General features: G+C 42.6%; 1 protein-coding gene across 6 annotated transcripts in view; it reads left to right on the forward strand.

Annotated features, from left to right (window-relative positions):
- The window catches only part of LOC309718598 (uncharacterized protein), a 311,824-nt gene that overhangs the window by 221,844 nt on the left and 68,491 nt on the right, over positions 1-21,489 (forward strand). The gene's annotated exons all lie outside the window — the stretch shown is intronic.

The raw sequence follows: 21,489 nt of genomic DNA on the forward strand, positions 1-21,489 counted from the left end.
CAGCAGCGTTGCTGATTATGTTTTTGGCAACAGGCTACACCAAGCCTCCCACTCACCTCCCACCCCGGGCCCGCAGTACAGGACCACTACCATTGTCAGCTCCATCGTACTTATCTCTCCTGGACACTGAGAGGGATGAGATGCAAGTGAGGTAGAGATACAGCTTGTTATTCAACAAATAGAACATGTGCGAAGAGAGCCTGAAGGAAAAGTGAGAAAAAAAAAAAAAGAAAACCCATTTTAACACTTTTATTTTGATTATAGAAGTTGCATTTCTGATACAGTGTCCTATTTGGCCACAACAGCTGGAACTCACATCACCTCCTCTCTTGCTATGGCGTTTCTAATGGAAGCTGTTCAGCGAAAGGCTTGTGGCAGGACAGTAACATGAAAGCTGCTGACCCAGTGGGCCTGACTTTGAGAAAGTGCTTCCTCTTAACTGGTTTCCATTAACATAGTGCTGGTGTCTTGGTGTCTTAGCTTCATTTTGATGTGTCTGAGAACATTGCAGTGAAAGTTAGAATAATATTTTGAGAGCAGACAATCAAGGCAGCAAATTCAGTGTGAATTTTTAATGGTACCCCCTCCCATAGTCAGTAATGTCTGTGGTTCAAACCTGAGCCCAGCAGTTTTTATTGCTGTGCCCTTTTGCTCCTGGCACTTGCCTTTATGGTTGAATGGTGTCGTAGCATAAGTAATAGTATTTGATTAATATTAGTTATTATTACTAACCTGTTGTTCTTTTAACTCACCACCTCATCTTAAAACTCTTAAACAGTGTGTAGATAAGAATACACCTTGAGTGTAATTATCATTGTAAATACACTGTAGTTACCTGTTAAATATTTTGTTTTATTTCTGATTAGGATATTTCTAAATCAGACCTGCATTTGAAAACTGAATGCTGTAGAGCTGTATTATTCGGGTGGAAAGTGTTGGGAAAGAGAAATTATAGGAAAAACTTGAACCCCAGCAGTGAAGGAATACGATGAGTCTATTGTGGTTTCGGTCCACTTGTCCCCTTGGAGTGAAGGGTCACTGCAAATCAATACAAAGTTGTTCTGAGTGATCACCTTTATCCTGTGATGACACATTTCTATTCTGATGGAAGTAGAAGGTCAGTGCCTCTATCCATAGGGCAGTAGGGGTCACTGACTGGTTAGATATGTATGGAAATGATGTCAATCATATGCTATGAGCAGATCCTAACCCAGCTGACCACCTATGGGAGATTTTGGTGTGTGTTTGACTGCATTCTCCACCATCTCTATCATTATCCAAACACCAGATGAGGAATTATCTTTGGGAACAATGGCTTTCCTTAGAGTTCCAGAGACTTGTGGACTCACTACCAAGATGCTGTGAAGCTGCTCTGGTTTCACATGGTGGCCTTACACCTTACAGAGATACTTTATATTGTTTTCTCCTTTCATTTGTCACCCGTCTGTTTTTGTTTCAGGAGCTGGTATCAGCTCCAGTAGATGGTGTAATGGTGACTGTACTTATTGACTGTACTCATACCTCAGAGTGAGTCAGATAAATGAACGTTTCACCTCCGTCACTACTTCACTGCTGATGTCATATTGGATTCTAGACTGTAGGTGACAACCAAGTAATAACTCCTCTATCTCCCCACCTCAATCTCTCACTTTCTTTTGCTCACTTGCTTGCTCCCTTCTACCTAGAAAGCATACTTCCATTTCTGAGTTATCTGTCTCTCTCTGTCTGCCTCTCCAGTTCCTCTCTGTCTCTCCCTTCTTGCCCCTGCTCTCATCCATATGATGTGTGATATGTATCATTGGTTAAGACTACTCCAGGCCGGCATGTTGACATTCCCCCGTGCCTCTTCATCTCTCCCCGCAGAGCTGAGTGCTGTTGAGTTGTGTTGATTAATGATATTGATCGCTCCACACACGGCTTGACTTACAGTGAATGAGAGAGGGAGCAAGAGACAGAAAGTGAGAGCAGAAGAGAGAGAGAGAAATTGGGAGGAAAAAAATAACTCACTCAATCTCGATACACTTTTTTTTCCCCTACAAGCTCTGTTTCCATGGAAACCATACCATAGGGACAGTCAGAGACAGTATAGATACGAAGAAAAGGTGAAGGGGGGAAAAAACAAAAACACAAAAGTCTGACTTGAAGATTTTAAGGGTACAAGTTCATTTAACTATGGATGCCTGCTGCAATGTTGTTCTTTTTTTTATATATATATGCAATGAACAATGAGAAAAAATGTGAAGGCGTGATCAGAATATGTGACAACACATCAATGGCACTAAATCCAGGTTGCCAATAATCCGTTAAAGGCAGTCTCCTTGACACCTAATAAGTCATGTCAATAGCAAAGAGGAAGTGTCAATACCTTTTTAGGTGTAGAGAATCTTGCTGTTATAGTGTCATTCAGTTAAATGATATAGATAAGACTGACTAGGTGCTGTATCAGGAGAAATTTGCTGTCTTACTTCTCACTGGCCAGTTTCCAATTTTTCGTATTGAAGGCAATATCGTTTAATGTTTTATACCCATTAGTCAGATAATTAATGTTGTCATGCATTTGGTTACTTAAAGGTTATTTGTTATGAAATCATTGGGCATCTGATACTAGCAGTGGGAATTTCCCCCGTGATGCTAACTAATGGAGCTTCCTCTGCTCCAGTCCTAAGAGGACACATGGGGAGAGTCATACCACAACTATGGTGGGGTTTGCAGGCTCCCATGAAAGCTTAAATCCCAGAGAAATGTATTAAGGCACTGGTATGAGGTCTGTGTGTATGTGTGTTTATTATGGTGTGTCAGTACGGGACAGGATGCAGAGTGTGTGAACCAGGGCATGTCTCACTGAATCATCTGGCGTACAGGAAGAGGGGAAAAATAATAAGTACAAGGGGACACATGAGTATGCAACATTTTGTCATCATTCTGTGTGGGGGGTTATATGTGAGGGGTTAAAGAAAACCAGAATCTGAGTTGTGTGCTTTTCCTCTCAAATCAGCAGGCATTTCCACATACGCCATGTGCAAACAAATATAACCAGGTGCCCACTGTCGTTTTGCTGTGCAGGTCATAACCTTCCTATAATGTGTCATCATAGGAACCAGAAACAGGAAAGGGGGACAGTGATGCCACAACATTACATGAGCAAATGAACAGTGTTTACTGAACGCCTTTGAGTTCAGATAAAAGTTCAAAAAACTGACCATTCGCACATTTGAGCATGCGATACTCAAAGAGTCTGTGTGGAAGCTAAATTCTTCCATCATATATTTGTTTATGCATTTTTTTTGTCAAGTCTGAGTACATTTTTGGTGTGTGTGGGTTTTTTTTAGATATGTGTATTTGCTGCTCATGCTCACTACTGTCTGGCCTTTTCTTGTTCCCCCAGCTGTCCTAACACTGGTCTGTGTTGACAGTAAACACAGCTGCAGGTCATAGAGGCCCCGCTCTGGTCGAACACGGGGCTCTGAAGGCCAATGGGGTAGAGAGCATACAGGGAGCATGAATGCAGGAAAGGGAAGGTATAACTAGTGGGGGAATGCTCTTCTTTGGCAAGGCACAGTGTACTACATAAGTGGTCCAGCATGTGCTTTTTTTGATCACAGTGAGAGGCAAACTGAAGGAGACACAGTGGAAAGGAGTGGGACAGTAAAGCAGAAGACCTGTTACTGTACTCCAAAAAGTGAAGAAACGGATGATGAGAGTGATGGAAAATGGCAGAAAAGGGGGATTGGCTGATTCCAGGCATCAATGACAGCTCTGATTGGGATGTGAGATGAAAGAAAAAGTACAGAAAGGGGGAAAAATAGTTCAGACAAGAAAGAATGAGGTAAAATATTGTCAAGGTCCTGCCCTTGGTATTAAACATCGAAATGCCGTCTACATCCTGGAGGTCAGAATCAGAACAGCTAATGACAGCAAACACTAGTGACCTGAGTCCATGTGTGTCATTAAATCACAATACGACCAGGCATCTACTTTTAGAGAACTTTTCCATAATTGTGGATGTGATGTATCTTTAGGATCAATATCTCGTGATAAATCTATGTCGATGTTATTAACAGATTGCATTAGCATTGCCTTCAGACGCACCATTAGGGGTCTACGACCTTTGTATGCATGATTGATAGATTGTCTTAGCCCGTCTACGTGTCGTGGCCTTGGCTGTAAGAAGCACGTTGTTTTGGTAACCTACCAAACGCTATATATACACTCCCTGTTAGGGTCTTTGCGCATCCAAAAGACAAAGATGTGTGGGTGATATACAGACAAACACAGTCACACGCACATAACCCACAACCCTACTGCAATTTATATGTACGCCAACACACACGTGCACGCCCGCACACACTAGAACCAAAAAAACCTCCATCTGACATGTTCTTTTCCGGCCCCTAAGGACAGATCAGGCACAGCTGTGACTTGGGAGGTCATGAAGCTCGGAGGGGTCAGACTGAGCAGACTCTGAGAGAGCCCAGTGCAGGGTCACAGGTCACTCCCAGCAGCCCTAGCGGTGTGAAAGGTCATGGGTCAAAGTCTCACCATGATGCGTCGGCTGGGTAGGGTTTCAAAAGGCGGCTGGGGCCAGTGAGAAGCACAGATTTATAGATACTGAGCTGAGCCCCAGTCCTCAGCCCAAGGTAATTACACAGAATATGAGCATGCCCGTTGAGGCTTGGCCGCCATATTTCATTTCCACCCTGAGCCCCTGTAGACTGAAATAATACATGAGATAGCCAGGGAGAGATGAGAGGCGAGACCAGGGGGCAGAGAGGCAAAGAAAGGAAGATCCACTGATGCAAGGTAAGAAAAGACAGAAAGTGATGTATAGAGAGAGAAAAGGAGAGTAAATGAGTGAAGGGATGTTAGAGCAAGTTATTCACTCTCACATTTTGTTAAGAGCGAAGTAAACTCAGAGTGAGAGAAGCGGTGAGCACCAGACCAAGTAAAGGCAAAGGGTCATATTTGTTACTAAACAAAACTCCATTCTTAGCAACAAGACCTTTGACGTCAAATTCCAGTAAGACATGGAGAAGGTCGCAGGGATCATCCCTGGGGAACGGCGTGAGTCAGAGTGACACGGAGCACGGACAGCAGGGAGTGACGGCCTCGCGAGAGGAGAGGAACATAGGAACAGATGGAGCGAGGGGTGGGGGGGGAGTGAAAGAAAAGAAGAGCCCAGAAATTAGATTAGTTTAAAAAGTGAAGTTGTAATGCAGCAGGCTTGATATCCTGCTCAGAGCAGTTTCCCGTGAGAACCTGATCAGGCCATCGCAGGCTCATTGGGATGGTCTAAACATATTTACCCCTTGTTGGAAGGTACAAATTAAATCACGCTCCTCCACAAAGAGGAGATGTTTTCCCCTTCTGTTCTGATGTCATGGTAGTGGGGTGGTATAGAGTGGGGGTCGGCCCTCTCTGGCCTGCATGCATTTATCTTAGAGGCAATTTATCTTCCAGTAACACCCCCCCCCCCCCCCCCCTCACACACACACACACACTTCTTGTTTTCTAGATCCCTCTATTCCTTTTTGCAAACACTGTTTCAAAGTCTTTGACAAACACTGACAATGAAATTCAAGAACAAGTCAAAGCTCCGTCCTGTTCTCACCACCAGCTCCATCATCATCCGTCTGTCCCTCTGTTTTCTCTCATCTTCCCTCCCTCCCCTGCACCCCCTTTCGGTTTTTATCCGATGTTATTTGAAAAGAGTACATTGTGTTGAACAATTGGACGTGCCCATCCTTTTGTTCCTCCCTTAACAATGCCATAGCAGGTTTCATTGGAGATCATTACAGTAATTGCCTCATAATTGCATCGACTTTAGCCTTGGCTGCAGCCCATTCTCTGAGTGCATACAGGCCCAGTCACAGACTCTGTGATGCACAGCAGTGTGTGACCTTAGACCGTGAAGTGGGTTGGTCGCTGTCACTTAGCCTTTGGCCAGCCTGGCATCACTACAGCATTCTTGCCCATGGAGAAAGAGGGGAAAAAAATAGCTCCCTCTTTTTGTCCCTGAGTACAACTTGTTTTATTTTCTCTTACATGCCACACTTCCCCTGTCATTTTATCTTTTAGCTCATTGCTCTTGCTCAGTTCTTCCTCACTTGCTGTGTTTCTATCTCATGTTGCTGGATCATAAATGTTTCCAGATAGGATTTTGAAGGACAGTACAGGGAGGCCTTCACCCTCCGCCCTCTCATCTTGTATTTATAGAAAGCAGCATCTGCTTCCAATGTTGCTGTTTTTTTATGAAGGGAGAGAAAGTGTTTGATGACTCAACCAAGCATTTAAATTAAGGTTCATACAGCATGCTTCAGGAGTTAGAAAGAAAGTTGAGTTCATTGTGTGTGTTTTCACAAATGCACGGTACAAAACACTTAAAGCAGCCTCATGCCCTTTCCCTGAGCGCTTATCAAGCCCTACCCTAACTCTCCCTCTGAGACAAGCTAAACCACTACTGTGACATGCAACAGAAAAAGAAGAAAAAAATCCTAGAGTCATGCAAACACACAATAACTCAATCCATTATTTACGAGTGAACTCATTCAGAAAGGAAGCATATGTAATCTACTCATCCATGCTGAGAAGATGCTGAGAGAGAGGAGGAGGAGTGGAAGTGAAGGAGAAGTGGGGTGTGTTCAGGGACAAGGCAGGCGGCCAGCTGAGAACGAATTTTGTTTCTGTTACTAACTCCCCAAAGAGAGGTGGGAACCAGTAAACAAACAGAGTGAGAAAGTGTTTCCTTCTTTAATGACAAAGGGAGAGGCTGAGAGAAAGCCAGGGATGGAGGGAAGCAAGGCTAGGAGCTGGCGCAGTGTGTCAGCTGTCAGCCTTTGTGTTTGATTCTGTGTGTGTGTGTGTGTGTGTGTGTGTGTGTGTGTGTGTGTGTGTGTGTGTGTGTGTGCGTGTGTGTGTGTGTGTGTGTGTGTGTGTGTGTGTGCATGCCCTCTGCCCTGTTTGTATGCAGGCCAGCAGTCTACACTACACAAAGGCACACAGGAGGCATACACGCAGATGGGTAAACAAAGCCATTGTTTGCTATTTTGTATTTTATTATTGGGAGAGATTAGTTGTTATTGATTATTCTCAGTCAGGGCCAAGAAGAGTGGTGGCAAGTTGTACATGTTCCCATCAGACCCCATATCTTCATGCACTCACTCACACACACGCATACAAACACACACACTCTTCCACAAGTCTCATTCCTCCACCATACCCCACTTCCATTGAGGCTGTCACGCCCTTGTCAGTTCCTGTCACAGTGTGTCTACCTGAAGTATGCAGATGAGGCCTTTGTGGTCCCCTGTCGCTGCCTGGATGCCCATTCTTTGGGGCTCAGGTCTATTATGGCCTGAGCCTGGGGCGGGTCTCCACACATACACAGAGCACTCCTGGGGTCATAGCCTTTCAACCTCAGGGGCTCGACTTCTGCCACCACAGCCTGACAAATCACCCCACGACACACACACAAAAAAAGCGCCAGGGCCCCAGTGTGAGTGGGGCCCAGTTCCAAACAACTCCTCAAGTCTCCGCTCTGTTACAAGCAATGCCAGTGAGCTACTATTGCTTTGCTCCCATTGGATTTGGACAAAGGGGAGGAAAGAAGATGAGGGGAAAGAGAGTCTGTAAAAAAAAAGAGAGAGAGAGAGAGCGAGAGAGAGAGAGAGAGTGAACCAACAGGGAGGGATGGGAAGAGAGAAAGAGACGGGAGGAAGAAAGAGACATTTGGGTTCTTTCATTTGGTGGACTATGATAAATGGCCTGGCCTTTAGCCGTTCTGTGCTCCCCCAGCACTCTCTCTGGGCCTCCCCTGACAAGAGGGTCTTTCAGGGAGAACGGACCCCACAAATATTGCTCTTTGTCCCAGACGAAGCTTAGTCAAGACCCCAATGCTCTGACTTTAATCAAGTAAAATCAGCAATGCAAGGGTCTTCTTTTATGTGTGAGAGTCAATCACTTTGTGTGTGTGTGCGTGTGTGTATCTGTGTGTGTGTGTTTGAGGTGCAACAGAGAATAGACAGGATGGGGAGAAGTCTGGGAGGACTGAAGAAAAGTCAGCACACTACATTACACTGGCACGTCTCCCCATTACTCCTTTAAAGACATTCAGAGCTTTGCCTTAGGGGAACGTGGGTAGATTTGGGGGAAGGATGAATTCAGATAGACCCTAAAGGCACATAACAAACTGAGTCAGCGATCAAAACTATTTCTGAAGTTCACCTCTAACAAGGCGAGGTCTTAGTGACAAAAAGTGAGGGGGGGTAAATCATTTTCCCATACTAAATGTTAAACGAACAAGTGCATGTCTGTTTCAAAGCCTTGTAGCTAGTTATTGAGCTCTTATTGTTCTGCAACCAGCAGTTATATTACAATTATATTTGTTAAGTTTACCGTGAATAATATTTGTGGCCAAAATAATATTTCTACTGTATCGGTGCATCTTACTAATCCTGCAAGAGCATTCGCAGAGTGTTACAATCAAATTAATGAACTGCAAAAGCTGATTAGCAAGGTTGACAAAAAACATCTGAAAAAAGGCAACAATGAACACCTTTAGTGTCATAGATGGAAGTTTACGGTGGATTAATTGTTTATGAAGTTAGCCCACTGGCAACGAGGGTGCACAGGGCAGAATTACACAGTTGATGAAATCAGTGATGGGGACTCGAACAGAGAAAGCCGGGCTGCAGTGAAGCTCTGCTACGAGTTTATTTTTGCAACAGTGGCACGATACTGTCGGATGGGTGTGTGACTGTGCCTGTAGGTGTGTGTATAAAAGATTGTGTAAGAAAAAGCATGTGAGGCAAATTGAGTGTTTTGGGGATTGTATGGAGTCGTGGGCGGAGAGTGTAGGTTATGGAGCTTTTTGCCTTTTGTCAACCCTTAACATTCATTTCTAAGCCCTTCTTTGCCTTTTACACTTCCTCTTCCATCAGTGTCACTCGCCTTGTGTCTTCTTTTTGCCTGTGGCCATTCTTGAGCACTGGATCAAGGTTTAAACTTAGATCACCTCCTTGGTTTTTGAATCAAAGCAGCATATACTGCATGCACTTCATACGTGTGCTTGGGTGCGTGTGGATTTCTGCATACATATAGACGAGTCCATATATGTGAATGTTCATGCACATATCTCCATTTGTGTGATGAGGGCAAACCTCAGTGCCACACAGTGCCACGGTGCCATAATCTCCGCCCTTGCCCAGTGGCCCAGATTTAATCCAGGCTTTGATCCACCCCCTAATCTGAGTTTACAGGCTCTGGGCTGAGGGTGGGTGCTCCACTCTGCCTGCCAGCTAGATTCTGCTTGCTTCTTTCCTTTCTCCCTTGTCTGTCTGCCTCCTTGCTGCCCCCCCACTGAGGAGCTGGCAATTGAAATCAGCTTTAGAGTTGCTTAATACAGAAGCGGGCAGAATTAGGCCCTTTAATGCCTGTCATGGTCGAAGATTATATCAATGGCTCTTTTTGTCACTGCCACATTGGTGTCAATGGAAAAGCGGCAAGACTGCCAGAACGAGACAAAGGATACATTTTTAGATTCACATGTAGTTTATCCAGTCTCTCGCTGCACACAAAACATACACTCACACATGCACACACTTATACATCTATAAGCATGTGCACGCACACACGCAACATACACATAATGTTCAGACAAATACAACCTCTAAACATATGTTGCTTGTTTGAGGTAAACTGTAGTTTCACCAGGGTATCGAGTGATGTACATCTTGTGATTGTAAAATCAGCTTCAGTGGCGACCTCTTTTGAAGTGGGGTGTGGTTTATTCGTTCAGGGTCAAACACATACGTAGTCTATATTGGAACCAAAAGCCAGAGCCTTGGCTGCGCTTTAATGCTACAGTGAGTTTGATTTACTGCCCATCTGCAACTGCACAAACACTCTTTGACTAAATGAATAAGAAGCAGGAGACTTACTGTCGTTAACCAATTTACCAGTTTGTGTAAACAAGCCCATGGGTGATTTGAACGGGGTCTTCCTAAAGTAACAGTTTACAACACAGGGCATTAAAAATAATTAGCCTTAACACAATAAATATGGAGGAATGTCAGAGCCGTAAGAGTTAGTGTAGAGTTAGAGTTAGCTGAGTTGGCTCAGTGTGCTGCTCTGTTTTGGCTGCTACCAACTGACATTAACTGAGGTGGCTGTGGCTTCTGTGGTAGAGCGGGTTGTTTACCAATCAGAAGGTCATTGGATCAATGCCCGGCTCCTCTAGTCTGGATGTAGACGTATCATTGAGCAAGATACTGAACTCTGAGCCCCTCCGATGCATCCATCAGAGTGTTTGTTTGTGTGAATGATAGATGAATGAGTGTGTCAGAGAAATTGGGAGAGTGAAATTTGCAGTAGAAACTGCTTTGAGTGCTCAGATGGAGTAGAAAGTACCGATACATTTAACTAAGATTGAGGAAAAACTCAACCTTACCAATGTAATTGGCTGTATGACACTGTTACATGAAATCTTATACTGTACATCTGAGTGAGGAAGCATATCGAAGTTGTTGGGTTAAGCAGTATATCAGCTGAGGAAATACACACAGGCCAGGACAGAGAGCACCAAAACACAACTATTTAATTAGTGAGCACAAGTGGGCAGAGAAAACGCTATTGGTTCATATAATGTTTCTTTTTATATATGTAAAAATGGTTATGGCTATGAATAGATACATGGTTAGGTAATACATTTTATTAGCCTAACTTAATGGTGTTAGCCTATAGCCTACAAAAAATATATTTAAAATGTTAAGGCCCGCTATGGTGCTGCCCTTTCTGTACACATACATACATATATACTGTAGCACTGTTGATCGCAGCAGAGTAAAGGTCATACTTTTTCACTTGACATGAAATTACTGCTCCGTGTTTTATTTTGGAAGTAGAGAGAATGGCCACAGCAGAGAAAGAAAAGCTGAGCGAGTTGGAAGACGACATTTGTAAACAAGTCAAGGTTTGTCACAGAAAATCTCTTCTGCATTTGTACAAACCAAAGTAAGTCCACTTCTCGGCAATGAGAACACAGCACAAGAGTGTACTGTATCTGTACTCTTACTTGTCATACTCATCATGTCAGTGCTTGCTTCCTTTTTTTTTCTCCCCGGTCCTCTGAATACAACGACATCCCACACATGTACATTTCAGTGTGGGACACAGACAGGTGCAGGAACATGCTGAATGATCCAACACACGAACACAACCCTAGAGAATGTGAGATGTCGTCCACAGTATCGTCATGAGTTATTTGTCTTGCTTATTGGCAGAGGTTGACCAATTAACACCCCAGTGCGAGGTCCAGATCACTGGCTCGCTGCACGGTGGCAAAGTGTGAAATGTGCCATAAATCTAGGGCATGGCACACAGCACATAAGGGTAGCAGAAGACTGGCACATGGTTCCTCTCACTTGGGTGAAGAGCAAAGCAGGGTTCACAGGGTCTGGAAAACTGATCCAATTAAATGCTGCCTCACGATATTCTTTGCCCTCTGCCGGAGGGCAAAGAATATCGTGAGAGCAGCTTTGTGTTCACATTATGAGCCCCACTGCGTGTTTTTGTGTGTAACAATATGATAAATCTAATTTCACAAGATCACAAACACCTTAAGGTAGTTTTGACCCTTAACGCCCTTCGGGCTTCAGATCAGAGTGCCATGATTCCTGAGCCTAGTTCTAGTTTGTTTCATGTGAGTGATGAGCCTTAGATCCGTGAATGGGTTCTCAGACAAGTGTCCTCAAACAATCACTTACTAGATAGCCGAGGGAGGTCAAGGGGTCACTGGTTCCTCTTGTTACTCCCTGATAAGAGATTCATTAGTTTAGGATTATCTACAGGTAGGTGCAGAATGGAGAGTTCAAAAGGTTAAAGAGAAGTGAAAGGTCACTCAGGGAAAATTTGGGCAGTCTTTTGTATTGTGATCCATTTGGTGCCATGTTGTTCTCTGTTTGTTTAGTGTTGATTTTTTTCCTTCTTTTTCTTTATCACGATCTTGCCACACATTGACTGAATTCTTGAAATAAAATAGTATTACCGAAGCCTCTTGCAGTTAGCATGGTCATCTACCAATTGACATCTCAGCTGCTCAACCTTGACTTAAACACAACCGATGTTTGACCTCCAAGTCAGTTTAAAAGCAGATGTATTTATTATTTTCTTCTTTTTTTTGGGTTGTATGGAAGCCCCAAACGCAATTTCATTGTTCTTGACAATGACAATAAATAAATAAATACTAAAATACTAATATCATTGTTTAATAAGCTGGGCATCCCCCCAACTTACATGGCAGTAAAAATAGGAGGCCCAGACTCTCTTCACTAAAACCTCTAAGCATCACATCATTGCCACTTAGTAATATGATGCTGAATGTGGATGTGTCACTGTGCCCAAAAGGATTCTGTAGGGTGTGAAGGTTGCCTATAATGCCAACGACACCTCATTCTAAGCCACGCCTCTAAACTTGCTGGACTTGTGGAGGTCTTTTGAGAGGGGTTGACCCAGGTCCCCACCTCTTCCTCCTCCTTTTCAGTGGAATAAGAATTTTGTCTAAATTACTTGGCATGGAAAGGATGTAAATTAACGCTGGGGGTTGTTGTGCTCAAATCCAGCCAAGGTCAGGGATCCAGCTGTCAGCTCATGTTTGGGACTAATCGTTTATGTGCCTGCACCACTCTCTGCTCGCTCCCTCATTCTTTCTGTGTCTGTCACACACCTCTCGCTTTAACTCAGTGCCCTACCTTTTACCACTCACTCTTTTTTTTCATCTGTCCAATTCATCTCTCATCCATTTCATCCTTCATATTTCACATCCTTAAACACAGTCCTTTTTAAAAGGAGAGCGATCAGCTCGTGGTGTCATTAGTCCTTTTGCACCACAGCTGAGATGAATTCATCAAGAAACAAATTTACATGTGTTTACATTTAATACGGTGATACTTTTTTGTGTGTTATCACGAAAGAGCATACATATCTTTACACTGAATCATTCTGCAAAATGTGAGATTAATTAAAGTTTAATTCCATCCTGGCTTTAGACTGGCATTACCATGGCCATGGCCATTGCCTTCTCACTGGTCTGTGCAAGCCATGCCCTGCCACTTAAAAAAGTGGCAGGTTGCAGAGTTCAAGTCCTTCAGAATGTGAATTGAAACAGCTGCCCCTAATCACTAGCACAAGCTGGGCTTAAGGGCCTCTCAGTTTCACCCCTCATCTGCCTGGAATTTTGAATTTCCTGAGGAGAGATCAAATGGCAGCCCGAGTCAGTGAGACCTTTGATATACGGACACCCATCTCGCGAGGGCCTTCTGCATCGGGATTTACGCTTGACAACACACTTGGTGTCACCTCCTCTCCCAGCGGAGGCTCTGAGACCCCTGGAAACATTGGGCCCCTTTGACAGCTCAGCAGAGCCTACTCCCAATCCTCCTGGAGTGACCAGCAGTTATTTATTAAATTTGTTGTGCCCACCATGGTATGGTTTCAGTAGGCCACTTAGTTTTGGATTGCACTCTGGATTTTTCAATTATGTGGTTCATTTCACCTGCTTGTGTTCCTTTACCCCCCAGAATCAAGGGCACCAGAGATCACATTTAATTATTTCAAAACAAGAAGTCTTAACTGGGCCCTGCAGATCTATAACATTGTGCTTCCTTATCTATTGTTTCATCGCTACTACTTCCAATAAGCAGTGTTTAGAGCGTTAAAAAAACGAAACTGAGAATCTCCTTCCTCTGTGTCCGATCACCCCATTACTCATGTCAATAAGGAAATTTGTCTCACTAACAGGAGGGTAAATAAAAGGGCAGAATATGGGATTTCCAGAATTCCCTGCTACTCGGGTCTCATATGGACCACATTAGTGAACACTTTGATTGACAGGTACTGTTATGTATAGCCAGAGGGAGAAGCAAAGACAGATAGCAGATGATTATATCCCAGGTAATAAGTGTGGGAGGTCCACAGCATGCTGTCTGGAATGGTTGTGGCCTATGGATTAGAGAAAGTTAGTGTCTTTATGTGTAACATGTTTGTGCATAGACTGCTTATCTAAGGAGATGCAATAAACATTTGCACAGCTGTACTTTTTTTTTTTTGTTCTGCTGGCTCATTTGCTCCAGCACATCCAAGTGAAAAAAAAAAGGATTTATACTAATACATTAGCATTAAAGGTGTCATCTTTAATATTTTTAGAACTACATATAGAAAGAAGTCTGTGAGGACTATGTGACCTTTGTAATGCATAGTGTTCTGTTTGATAGGGTTGAACAATACTATAAATGGCTGCTGTTTGTTTCTTTTGTTACTTTTTACACAAATTAGCTCACACAGAGTTGACTCTCTGTCAGGTGTCACTGTTCGTAGAAGAGGTGTAAACATCCAAGTGAAGAAGATGATAAAGAATCTAAAACGGGGTGGGGGCAGCTGTTAGTTTTAAGAGTGAGTTAGAGTGGGTCATCTGCCAGTCAGAAGGTCAGTGGTTGGACTACTGGCTCCTCCAACATACATGTCAAAGTGTCCTTCTTCAAGATACTGAAACAAGGTGACTCACATGCATCTGTCGGAGTGTGAATGTGTGAAGGTTAAAAGTGCTTGGTGTTTAAGCATATTAAAAAGCACTTGTATCAATATGTGTGAGGCTGAGGTTTGTAGTACGAAAGTGCTGTGAGTGCTCAGACTGAGTAGAAAAGCGTTATAGTACCGGCCTGTTTAAAAAAAGAAAAATCCACAAGAAAGAAACAGAACAGTTTGCTCATGTAGTAGATCTTGCAGACATATACGAGAGCGTTCTGTTTGCTCACATTCAACCAAAAGGAGAAAAAAATAATTGGATGACAGTTCGGTATTCAGCAAGATCAGCAATCAAAGAGCTCAAGCCAAAGAGCTTCTCCGGATGGAGACGTGGAATATTCTGACTGGCAGTCAGACCCTACAACAAAAAAAGAAATGAATGTCTTTAAAATATTAAACATGATCATTTTGTTTAACTATGTGTGTCTATCCAAAGCACTACATTTTATTGTTTAACGGTTCCTTCTATATTTACTGAAACCTACCCAAATTAAGTTTCAGACTTTGACATAGCTGGAGTATTCATTATTTTATATCAAACAAAAGCACACGGAGAACAAAAAACATTGTGATTGTCCAGTATATAATTATATACCCTTAATTATATAATTTTATACTTGAGGTTTCATGTGTGTGGAAGGGATCCTTACAAGAGCCTTTCTTTAACAGCACTCCATATTTCCACTTTGTAGCATTGCTACAGGAATATCAAGCATATCCAATGAACTTAAACTTGAGTTTTGTTGGAAGCCTGTACTTTTGCACCTCATAGATGCTCCTGTGTGTCCAATGTTTTAACATCACCTAACAAATGTATAGCATTTCAATCTGATGATATGACTAATGTTCTAATGGTGGTTGTCCATTATTTATTATAGGCTTTGGATTTCCACACCTTACTCACACAAATGGAATGTTAAATCATTTTTAACATATATTTAAGTAATTGTCTTGGTTACCTCTTTGTAGACAACATCTCAACAAGATGATAAAAAAATGATTTTTACACCTAGTAGGTTGTTACCCAAAAAATAATAAAGAACATGGAAATAAGCACAATTCCTCTGAACTTGTTGAAGTTGAAAAAGAGGATATAAAGAAATCCATTGGCTTGGTAACAAAAGCTTTTGTTGATTTGGTTCGTGGGAGCCAAATGTTGCTTTGGACAAAATGAAATTGACCTTTCACAATATCTTGAGTAGCACTGAGAGTTTTGTTCTTCAAGAGTTTCTGGTCATTAAAATAATTCATTACTAATAAACGGTAGAGGCTCCGCAATGAATCAGCAGGCTGTTTGTATTCTTCTAAAGAACATGGGTGTGGGGTTCAGTGAGAAAATATGTGTGTCGGTGTGTGTGTGTGGTGCTAAATTACTTCATAGTTAGATCCACAGGGACAACAGGAATCCTGAGACCCCACTGGACAATAAGAATATATTTTGTGTGGCACACTGGGAGTGTGTTTGTCTTGTCAGGGTGTGGTGGAAGAAATGTTAAGAGAAAACTAAGGAGAAGACCTTGTTATGTTTTGCCATCAGTGCCTTTTTTCAAAACTTTACTTTCCTTCAGCCTACTGATTTCATAAATCAGGGTAATAAAAAGGCCTCACTTTGAGACAAAACTGGGAGGGGGGGCACAGTGACCATTTTCTGACCCTGGAGTGTGGGAGCCCACCTGACCTTAATAGTAGGGTTCAAACGGTCAATTGCAGGTCACTGGCAGGGGGGTGTTGTGGTCTGGCTCCAAGAGTTTGACTAGGTGCCAGGAGCTGTAGATTGTAGAGCTTATGTACAGCATGTGTGAAGTCTAGAGGGGATATAGTCTTCAATCCTCAATTAATGTTTATAGTGAATGACCTTACTGGCAAACAGTGCTCTCTTTCCTCAGATTTCTCCATATAAACATCACCTGTCAGGGACATGCTCATAGCATCCAACTTTGCACACATCATGTCCACATCCACAGCCTGTCCCGACTCCTACTGTATGATTGTTTCTCTCTCTCCCTCCGTCTCATCCTCTTTCTTTTATCTCTGTTATCATCCTATCTTTCTTGCCATTCATCTGTCTCTCCTGTCTTAGCTACCAAGCTGGCTATCTATCCTTCTAATGAGCTCCATGGACTCCTCTAAAGAGTTGTCAAACACTCCTCACACAGCCATCACTTTTACTGGGCTGAAGCTAAGGCATAAACAGCAGCGCGCATGTGGGAACCTGCCGGGAAAAAAAGAACAAGGGAGTGAGTATAGATTAACAGACTTAGCACTAAAATATGTCTTTGATAAACAGGTTACAAGTGGGATCTCCATTGAGTTACGAGTGAGTAAATCCTGTGTTCTAAGCAGTCAAACCTTCAGTTAAATAATAATGTCCCTATCAAAACAAATCTAAAAAGCAATTAAAGTTGCTGCAGTTGTTATCTTTGCTAGCTGGTTTGCTAGGTAAAAAAAAGAGCCATTTTTGTTCAGCAGAGGTCTCTGTTTCCAGTTGATACAATCAAATTTGTACATAGAAGCTAAATCTAATTACATGTGGTCACACGAAATACGTTTAAGATACTGCTGGAATCTATTTGAGCTGTATCTAGAAACATTTTTTCTTTTTACTTCAAGAGTTCACTTTTTGTACTGGAATGGCAGAGACTGACAGATGTTAAGAATCATCAAACATGTGGCTTCCAGTCAGACAGAAAGACTTTTTAATTGTAAGCAGTGGATGAGAAACTATGGAGAGCTTTTACTTCCATCTCTCCCTAATTTCCACAACCTCATCCTTCTTGAGTCCAACATTTGAACATCACTCACAGTGTCTGTAGAAGGTGAGTGCCTAGTTCATCAGAAACACCTTCCCTGGCCCCAAACCTGACCCGTTCTCTCCTGGGGTCGAGATAACGGGCTGCAGGGCTAACACGCTGGATGAGAAATGGACCGGAGACAGTGTGTGTCTGTGTGTGCATGTGCCTGCTCAGCTGTATTTGGAATATATGTTTCAGCATGTGTAATGTGTATGACTACCCTGTCAGAGGGGACCAGTGGAGGTTACACAAACACAGAGGAGGGTTATTTATACTTCCACGAAATTATAGTGGTTTCTGTCAGATCTGGCCCACTCTAGCTTGATCTGGCTTGGTCTTGGTCTAGTCCTAACCTATTTCCAGCCCACACAGAGACAGTGATTCACAGAGAAGCAGAATTGTGCTAACATGGCTGTCAGTGACAACCCCAGTGGCTAAACTCTGTCAGTCTACAGCTCTGAGCCCACCTCCACAGATGGTCCAGCAGTACTTAAGAATTCACCCCCAGGGTTTTACTGCTCTGTTGTATGGAGGGCTGTGACTGCACAGGGAGCATGTGGTTTAGATATGGGAACAGCATCCTCCAAAAGCTCTCAAGGCCTGGCACAATAAGATGTCTCCACCCCCTGTGAAAGACAAGACAACTGGGCATGACCTCTTTTATGACAGGACAGCCTACCAGTTGAGGAAGATGAAGTTGGTGATATGTTCTAAACATTGCCTTTTGCATAACACAGCTAAATATTATCCATTTTAAGCTTCTAATTTTTTTAAAATACTTTAATTCACTCTCTTTTACCAGCTCTGGGTTGTATAACATGCTAATGTAACCTCGGTTTCCATGTACTTAGTAAGTCATCTAGTCAAACTGTCAGGCAAACAGCCAGCCAGGGGATGGTGATTTACTGCCCTGCATCCTGAGAAAGAAAACCTGCTGTTACCTCTCATTCAGACAGTCACACTTTCAGTATATAAATCCACAAATCAGCATTTACCCCACCCACACTTACTTATATTGATCTCCCGGCTAAAAAGCTGAAAAGTATTGCAGAGTATGTTAGGCCTTCAAAAAAGAGAGAAAGAGGCTGTTTGCATTAATATGTGTATAGGGAGTGGGTGTAATAACTCCCCGAGGCATCGCACCCTTCTTAGAAAACTGAACATATCCAGTGACAGTCTCATTTTGCTTTGTTTTACACTGGTGACTCAGAAGTAACAACGTTTGAGATGTACTAGTCCCTGAGGTCAAAGCACGCACTCACTGTGCATACATGTCATGCATGTGTGCATGACTTGTAGTAAGTGTAATAATGTATATTGGTGAAGAAAGCGATGAACTCCGTATGCGTCATAAGCAAACAAACAGGAAGGAAAGGAGGGAAACACCCCTAAATGTATCTGTCCTTGCAGGTCCCTTGCTCAAATTCCACTGATACAAATTTAATCAGACATAATCTGCTTATCAACCTCCTGGGGCACTGATCAGCCTAAAGTGCTTAATGGAATGCAGGAACCCATAAGATGCTGTCACTCGAGAGCATAAGGTGGGCTGTTACTGAGGTTTTTTAATACTATAATAACCAGACTGAGGCCAGATTTTCAGGGAGAACCAAAGGGTGTACCATTTATTCTCACTCCCTTGGCCCGACCTCTGTGCCTCTCTTCCACTCTCTTTTAATTTAAGAGAGGCCGAGCAAGCTAACATTTAGTTAGCTTGCTCAGAACTGATCTGGATTTGGATTGTAGTTTTGTATGCATAATGTTAGCAAGCTTACAGATAGCCAGCTAGCTGTTACTTTGAAACTTTAGTCGTTTTCTACTGTTGTCAGTGAGATGTTCAGTTTCCCAGGCAGAGCTTCCTCTGGAGTTTAGATAAATTACTTGTGCAAGTTTACCCACAGCATGTCCACTAATGCACCTCCATACCATGACTATTAGCTTTTGAACTCTGCATAGAGTAACAACCACAATGGACCACGTTCATGAAGGCCACATGAAGTTTGGAGGTCAGTAGTGATTGACTCTGCAGAAAGTTGGCGAACTCTGTGTGCTGTGCACCTCAGCATCCACTGACCCTGCTGTGTGATTTTACATGGCCTACCACTTTGTGGCTGAGTTGCTGTCATTCCCAATTACCTCCACATTGTAATACCACTGACAGTTGACTGTGGAATATTTAGTAACAAGGAAATTTGACGACTGGACTTATTCCACAGGTGGCACCCTATCACAGGACCCCGCTGGAATTCACTGAACTCCTGAGAGCGACCAGTTCTTTCACAAATGTTTACAGAAGCAGTCTGCGTGCCTAGGTGCTATTTTTTTCACTGTTTTCAAATACATTTAGAATTTAAATGATTTCCAAATCATTGCATTCATTCTTTTTTTCAATATAGCATTTCAGGATTTTGTAGCACCTATAAAAAAATATACAAGTCAGTCGTGTTGTTTGCTATGACTGGGAAGAGCGATAGAATCATCGACTTGCTTTTGTAATAGGGGTTAAGAGACATAACCCCAGTTAATGAGAGATGAAGACAAATTTGTTCACGGCAATAAATTTCATTCAAACAAAGCATTTCAGGGAGTATTGTGTGTGCAGTAAAAGGAGAAAAGAAAAACTGTGTGTGCTTTTTGTTCTGTCTCTATCTTATGCTCCTTAATGTATCTGACACCGTGTGATAAGGTGAGTATAATGTTAGATGAGTTCACGGGCCATGTCAGAGCACTTGTCACCTGTGCCATCTTGTGATCATAGATTATCAGATTAATGCTGATGCCTCACGTGGGCCGGTCTCAATTTAATTTGATTGAAGAGATCAGTGAGGTCGCTGCCAAGGTGCAAGTGCTCTGACCTCCACAATGTTTGATTCATTTACACACAATAAAACTGAATTGGCTTTGGCTGCTGCAATTTTTTATTTTCTTTTTTTAGTGCTCATACTTTCTTGTACCCCTGCAGCTCACTCTGTTTCTGTTGTTGCTTCGTCTTGTCCCACTGCATCCTCTGCCAATCTCTTTTGTACTCTCATTGACCTTTCATTCCCCTCATACATGTCTCCTCTCAAAGGACAGGCCCTTGCGTGGAAGTCCTTCTCATGTTCAATGTGATCAATACAAAGGGCAGAGACCCTGCACACAGAGTCTCCCACTGACTGAAAACGAAGGATTAAAGGCTGGAGTGACTGTGTGGTGGGTGCGAGTGTGTATCCATGCATGCTGCTTGCATACCTAAATCGCACGTGTCTCCATCTGAGACAATGTCATGTTGTTACACTTGCAAATAAATATTTTTGCAATCTTTGAGAGGTAGGCTAAGAAAGCTCAGAGTTTATAACCCCAGGCTGTGTCACGGCAAAAGGTCCCTGCAGGTCACACAAATGCACACACTCAGCCGCATACTTGCTGCCTTTTAACCTAAGGAGAGGAAAGGGAGGAGAGGGATTAAGAAAGATAGGCAGCACTAGCAGCTGGTTGGTCATTTAGAGAGTCCTATTATCCGGTTGGTGTGGTATTATTAGAAACTTGTACTCATGCGGCACCCTCTCCAAAATAGATGTTTATTTCCCAGACCCTGACTGTCTCTGATGGGTGAAGGTACAAATTGGGATGGCAAAGTGGTGAGAAAAAGGTCAACAGGTGCAGAGGTGATCAATCACATCCAAGAATGGAATGCAATTTTTTTTTTTTGTTGCTGTTGTTGATTGCAGGTTCAACTTATTCAAGATAAAAATTTGGAGCACGCCCACTTATTTAAAAAGATAAAACATATTATCAGTTGCACTCATTAGGAGCCTGTTCAAACTGAAAAACATACAGTATTTTTAGATAGTTAAATAGACTATAGTTTGATGTATTTGTAATAGAAAAAATACATATCTTCACTCATTAGATATGTATTTTCAATCTTTAGTGTAATTGGATTAGTTCACATACCTCCAATAAGGTATGTAAATTCACAAAGTGATGCTTTTTATTAATTTTCTTATGTTTAGCCTTACAAGCAGACACAAAGCTTTCAGTAGCCCTAGTTTCTCCAGAAGACTGCCTTGCATTTGCAGTCGAATGTTTCAGACATTATGAAATACTGTAATGATATAATTGTTCTCTACTCCCACCGCCT

The sequence above is a fragment of the Aulonocara stuartgranti genome, assembly GCF_965226115.1.
Source record: "Aulonocara stuartgranti genome assembly, chromosome: 12".
Taxonomy (NCBI): Eukaryota; Metazoa; Chordata; class Actinopteri; order Cichliformes; family Cichlidae; genus Aulonocara; species Aulonocara stuartgranti.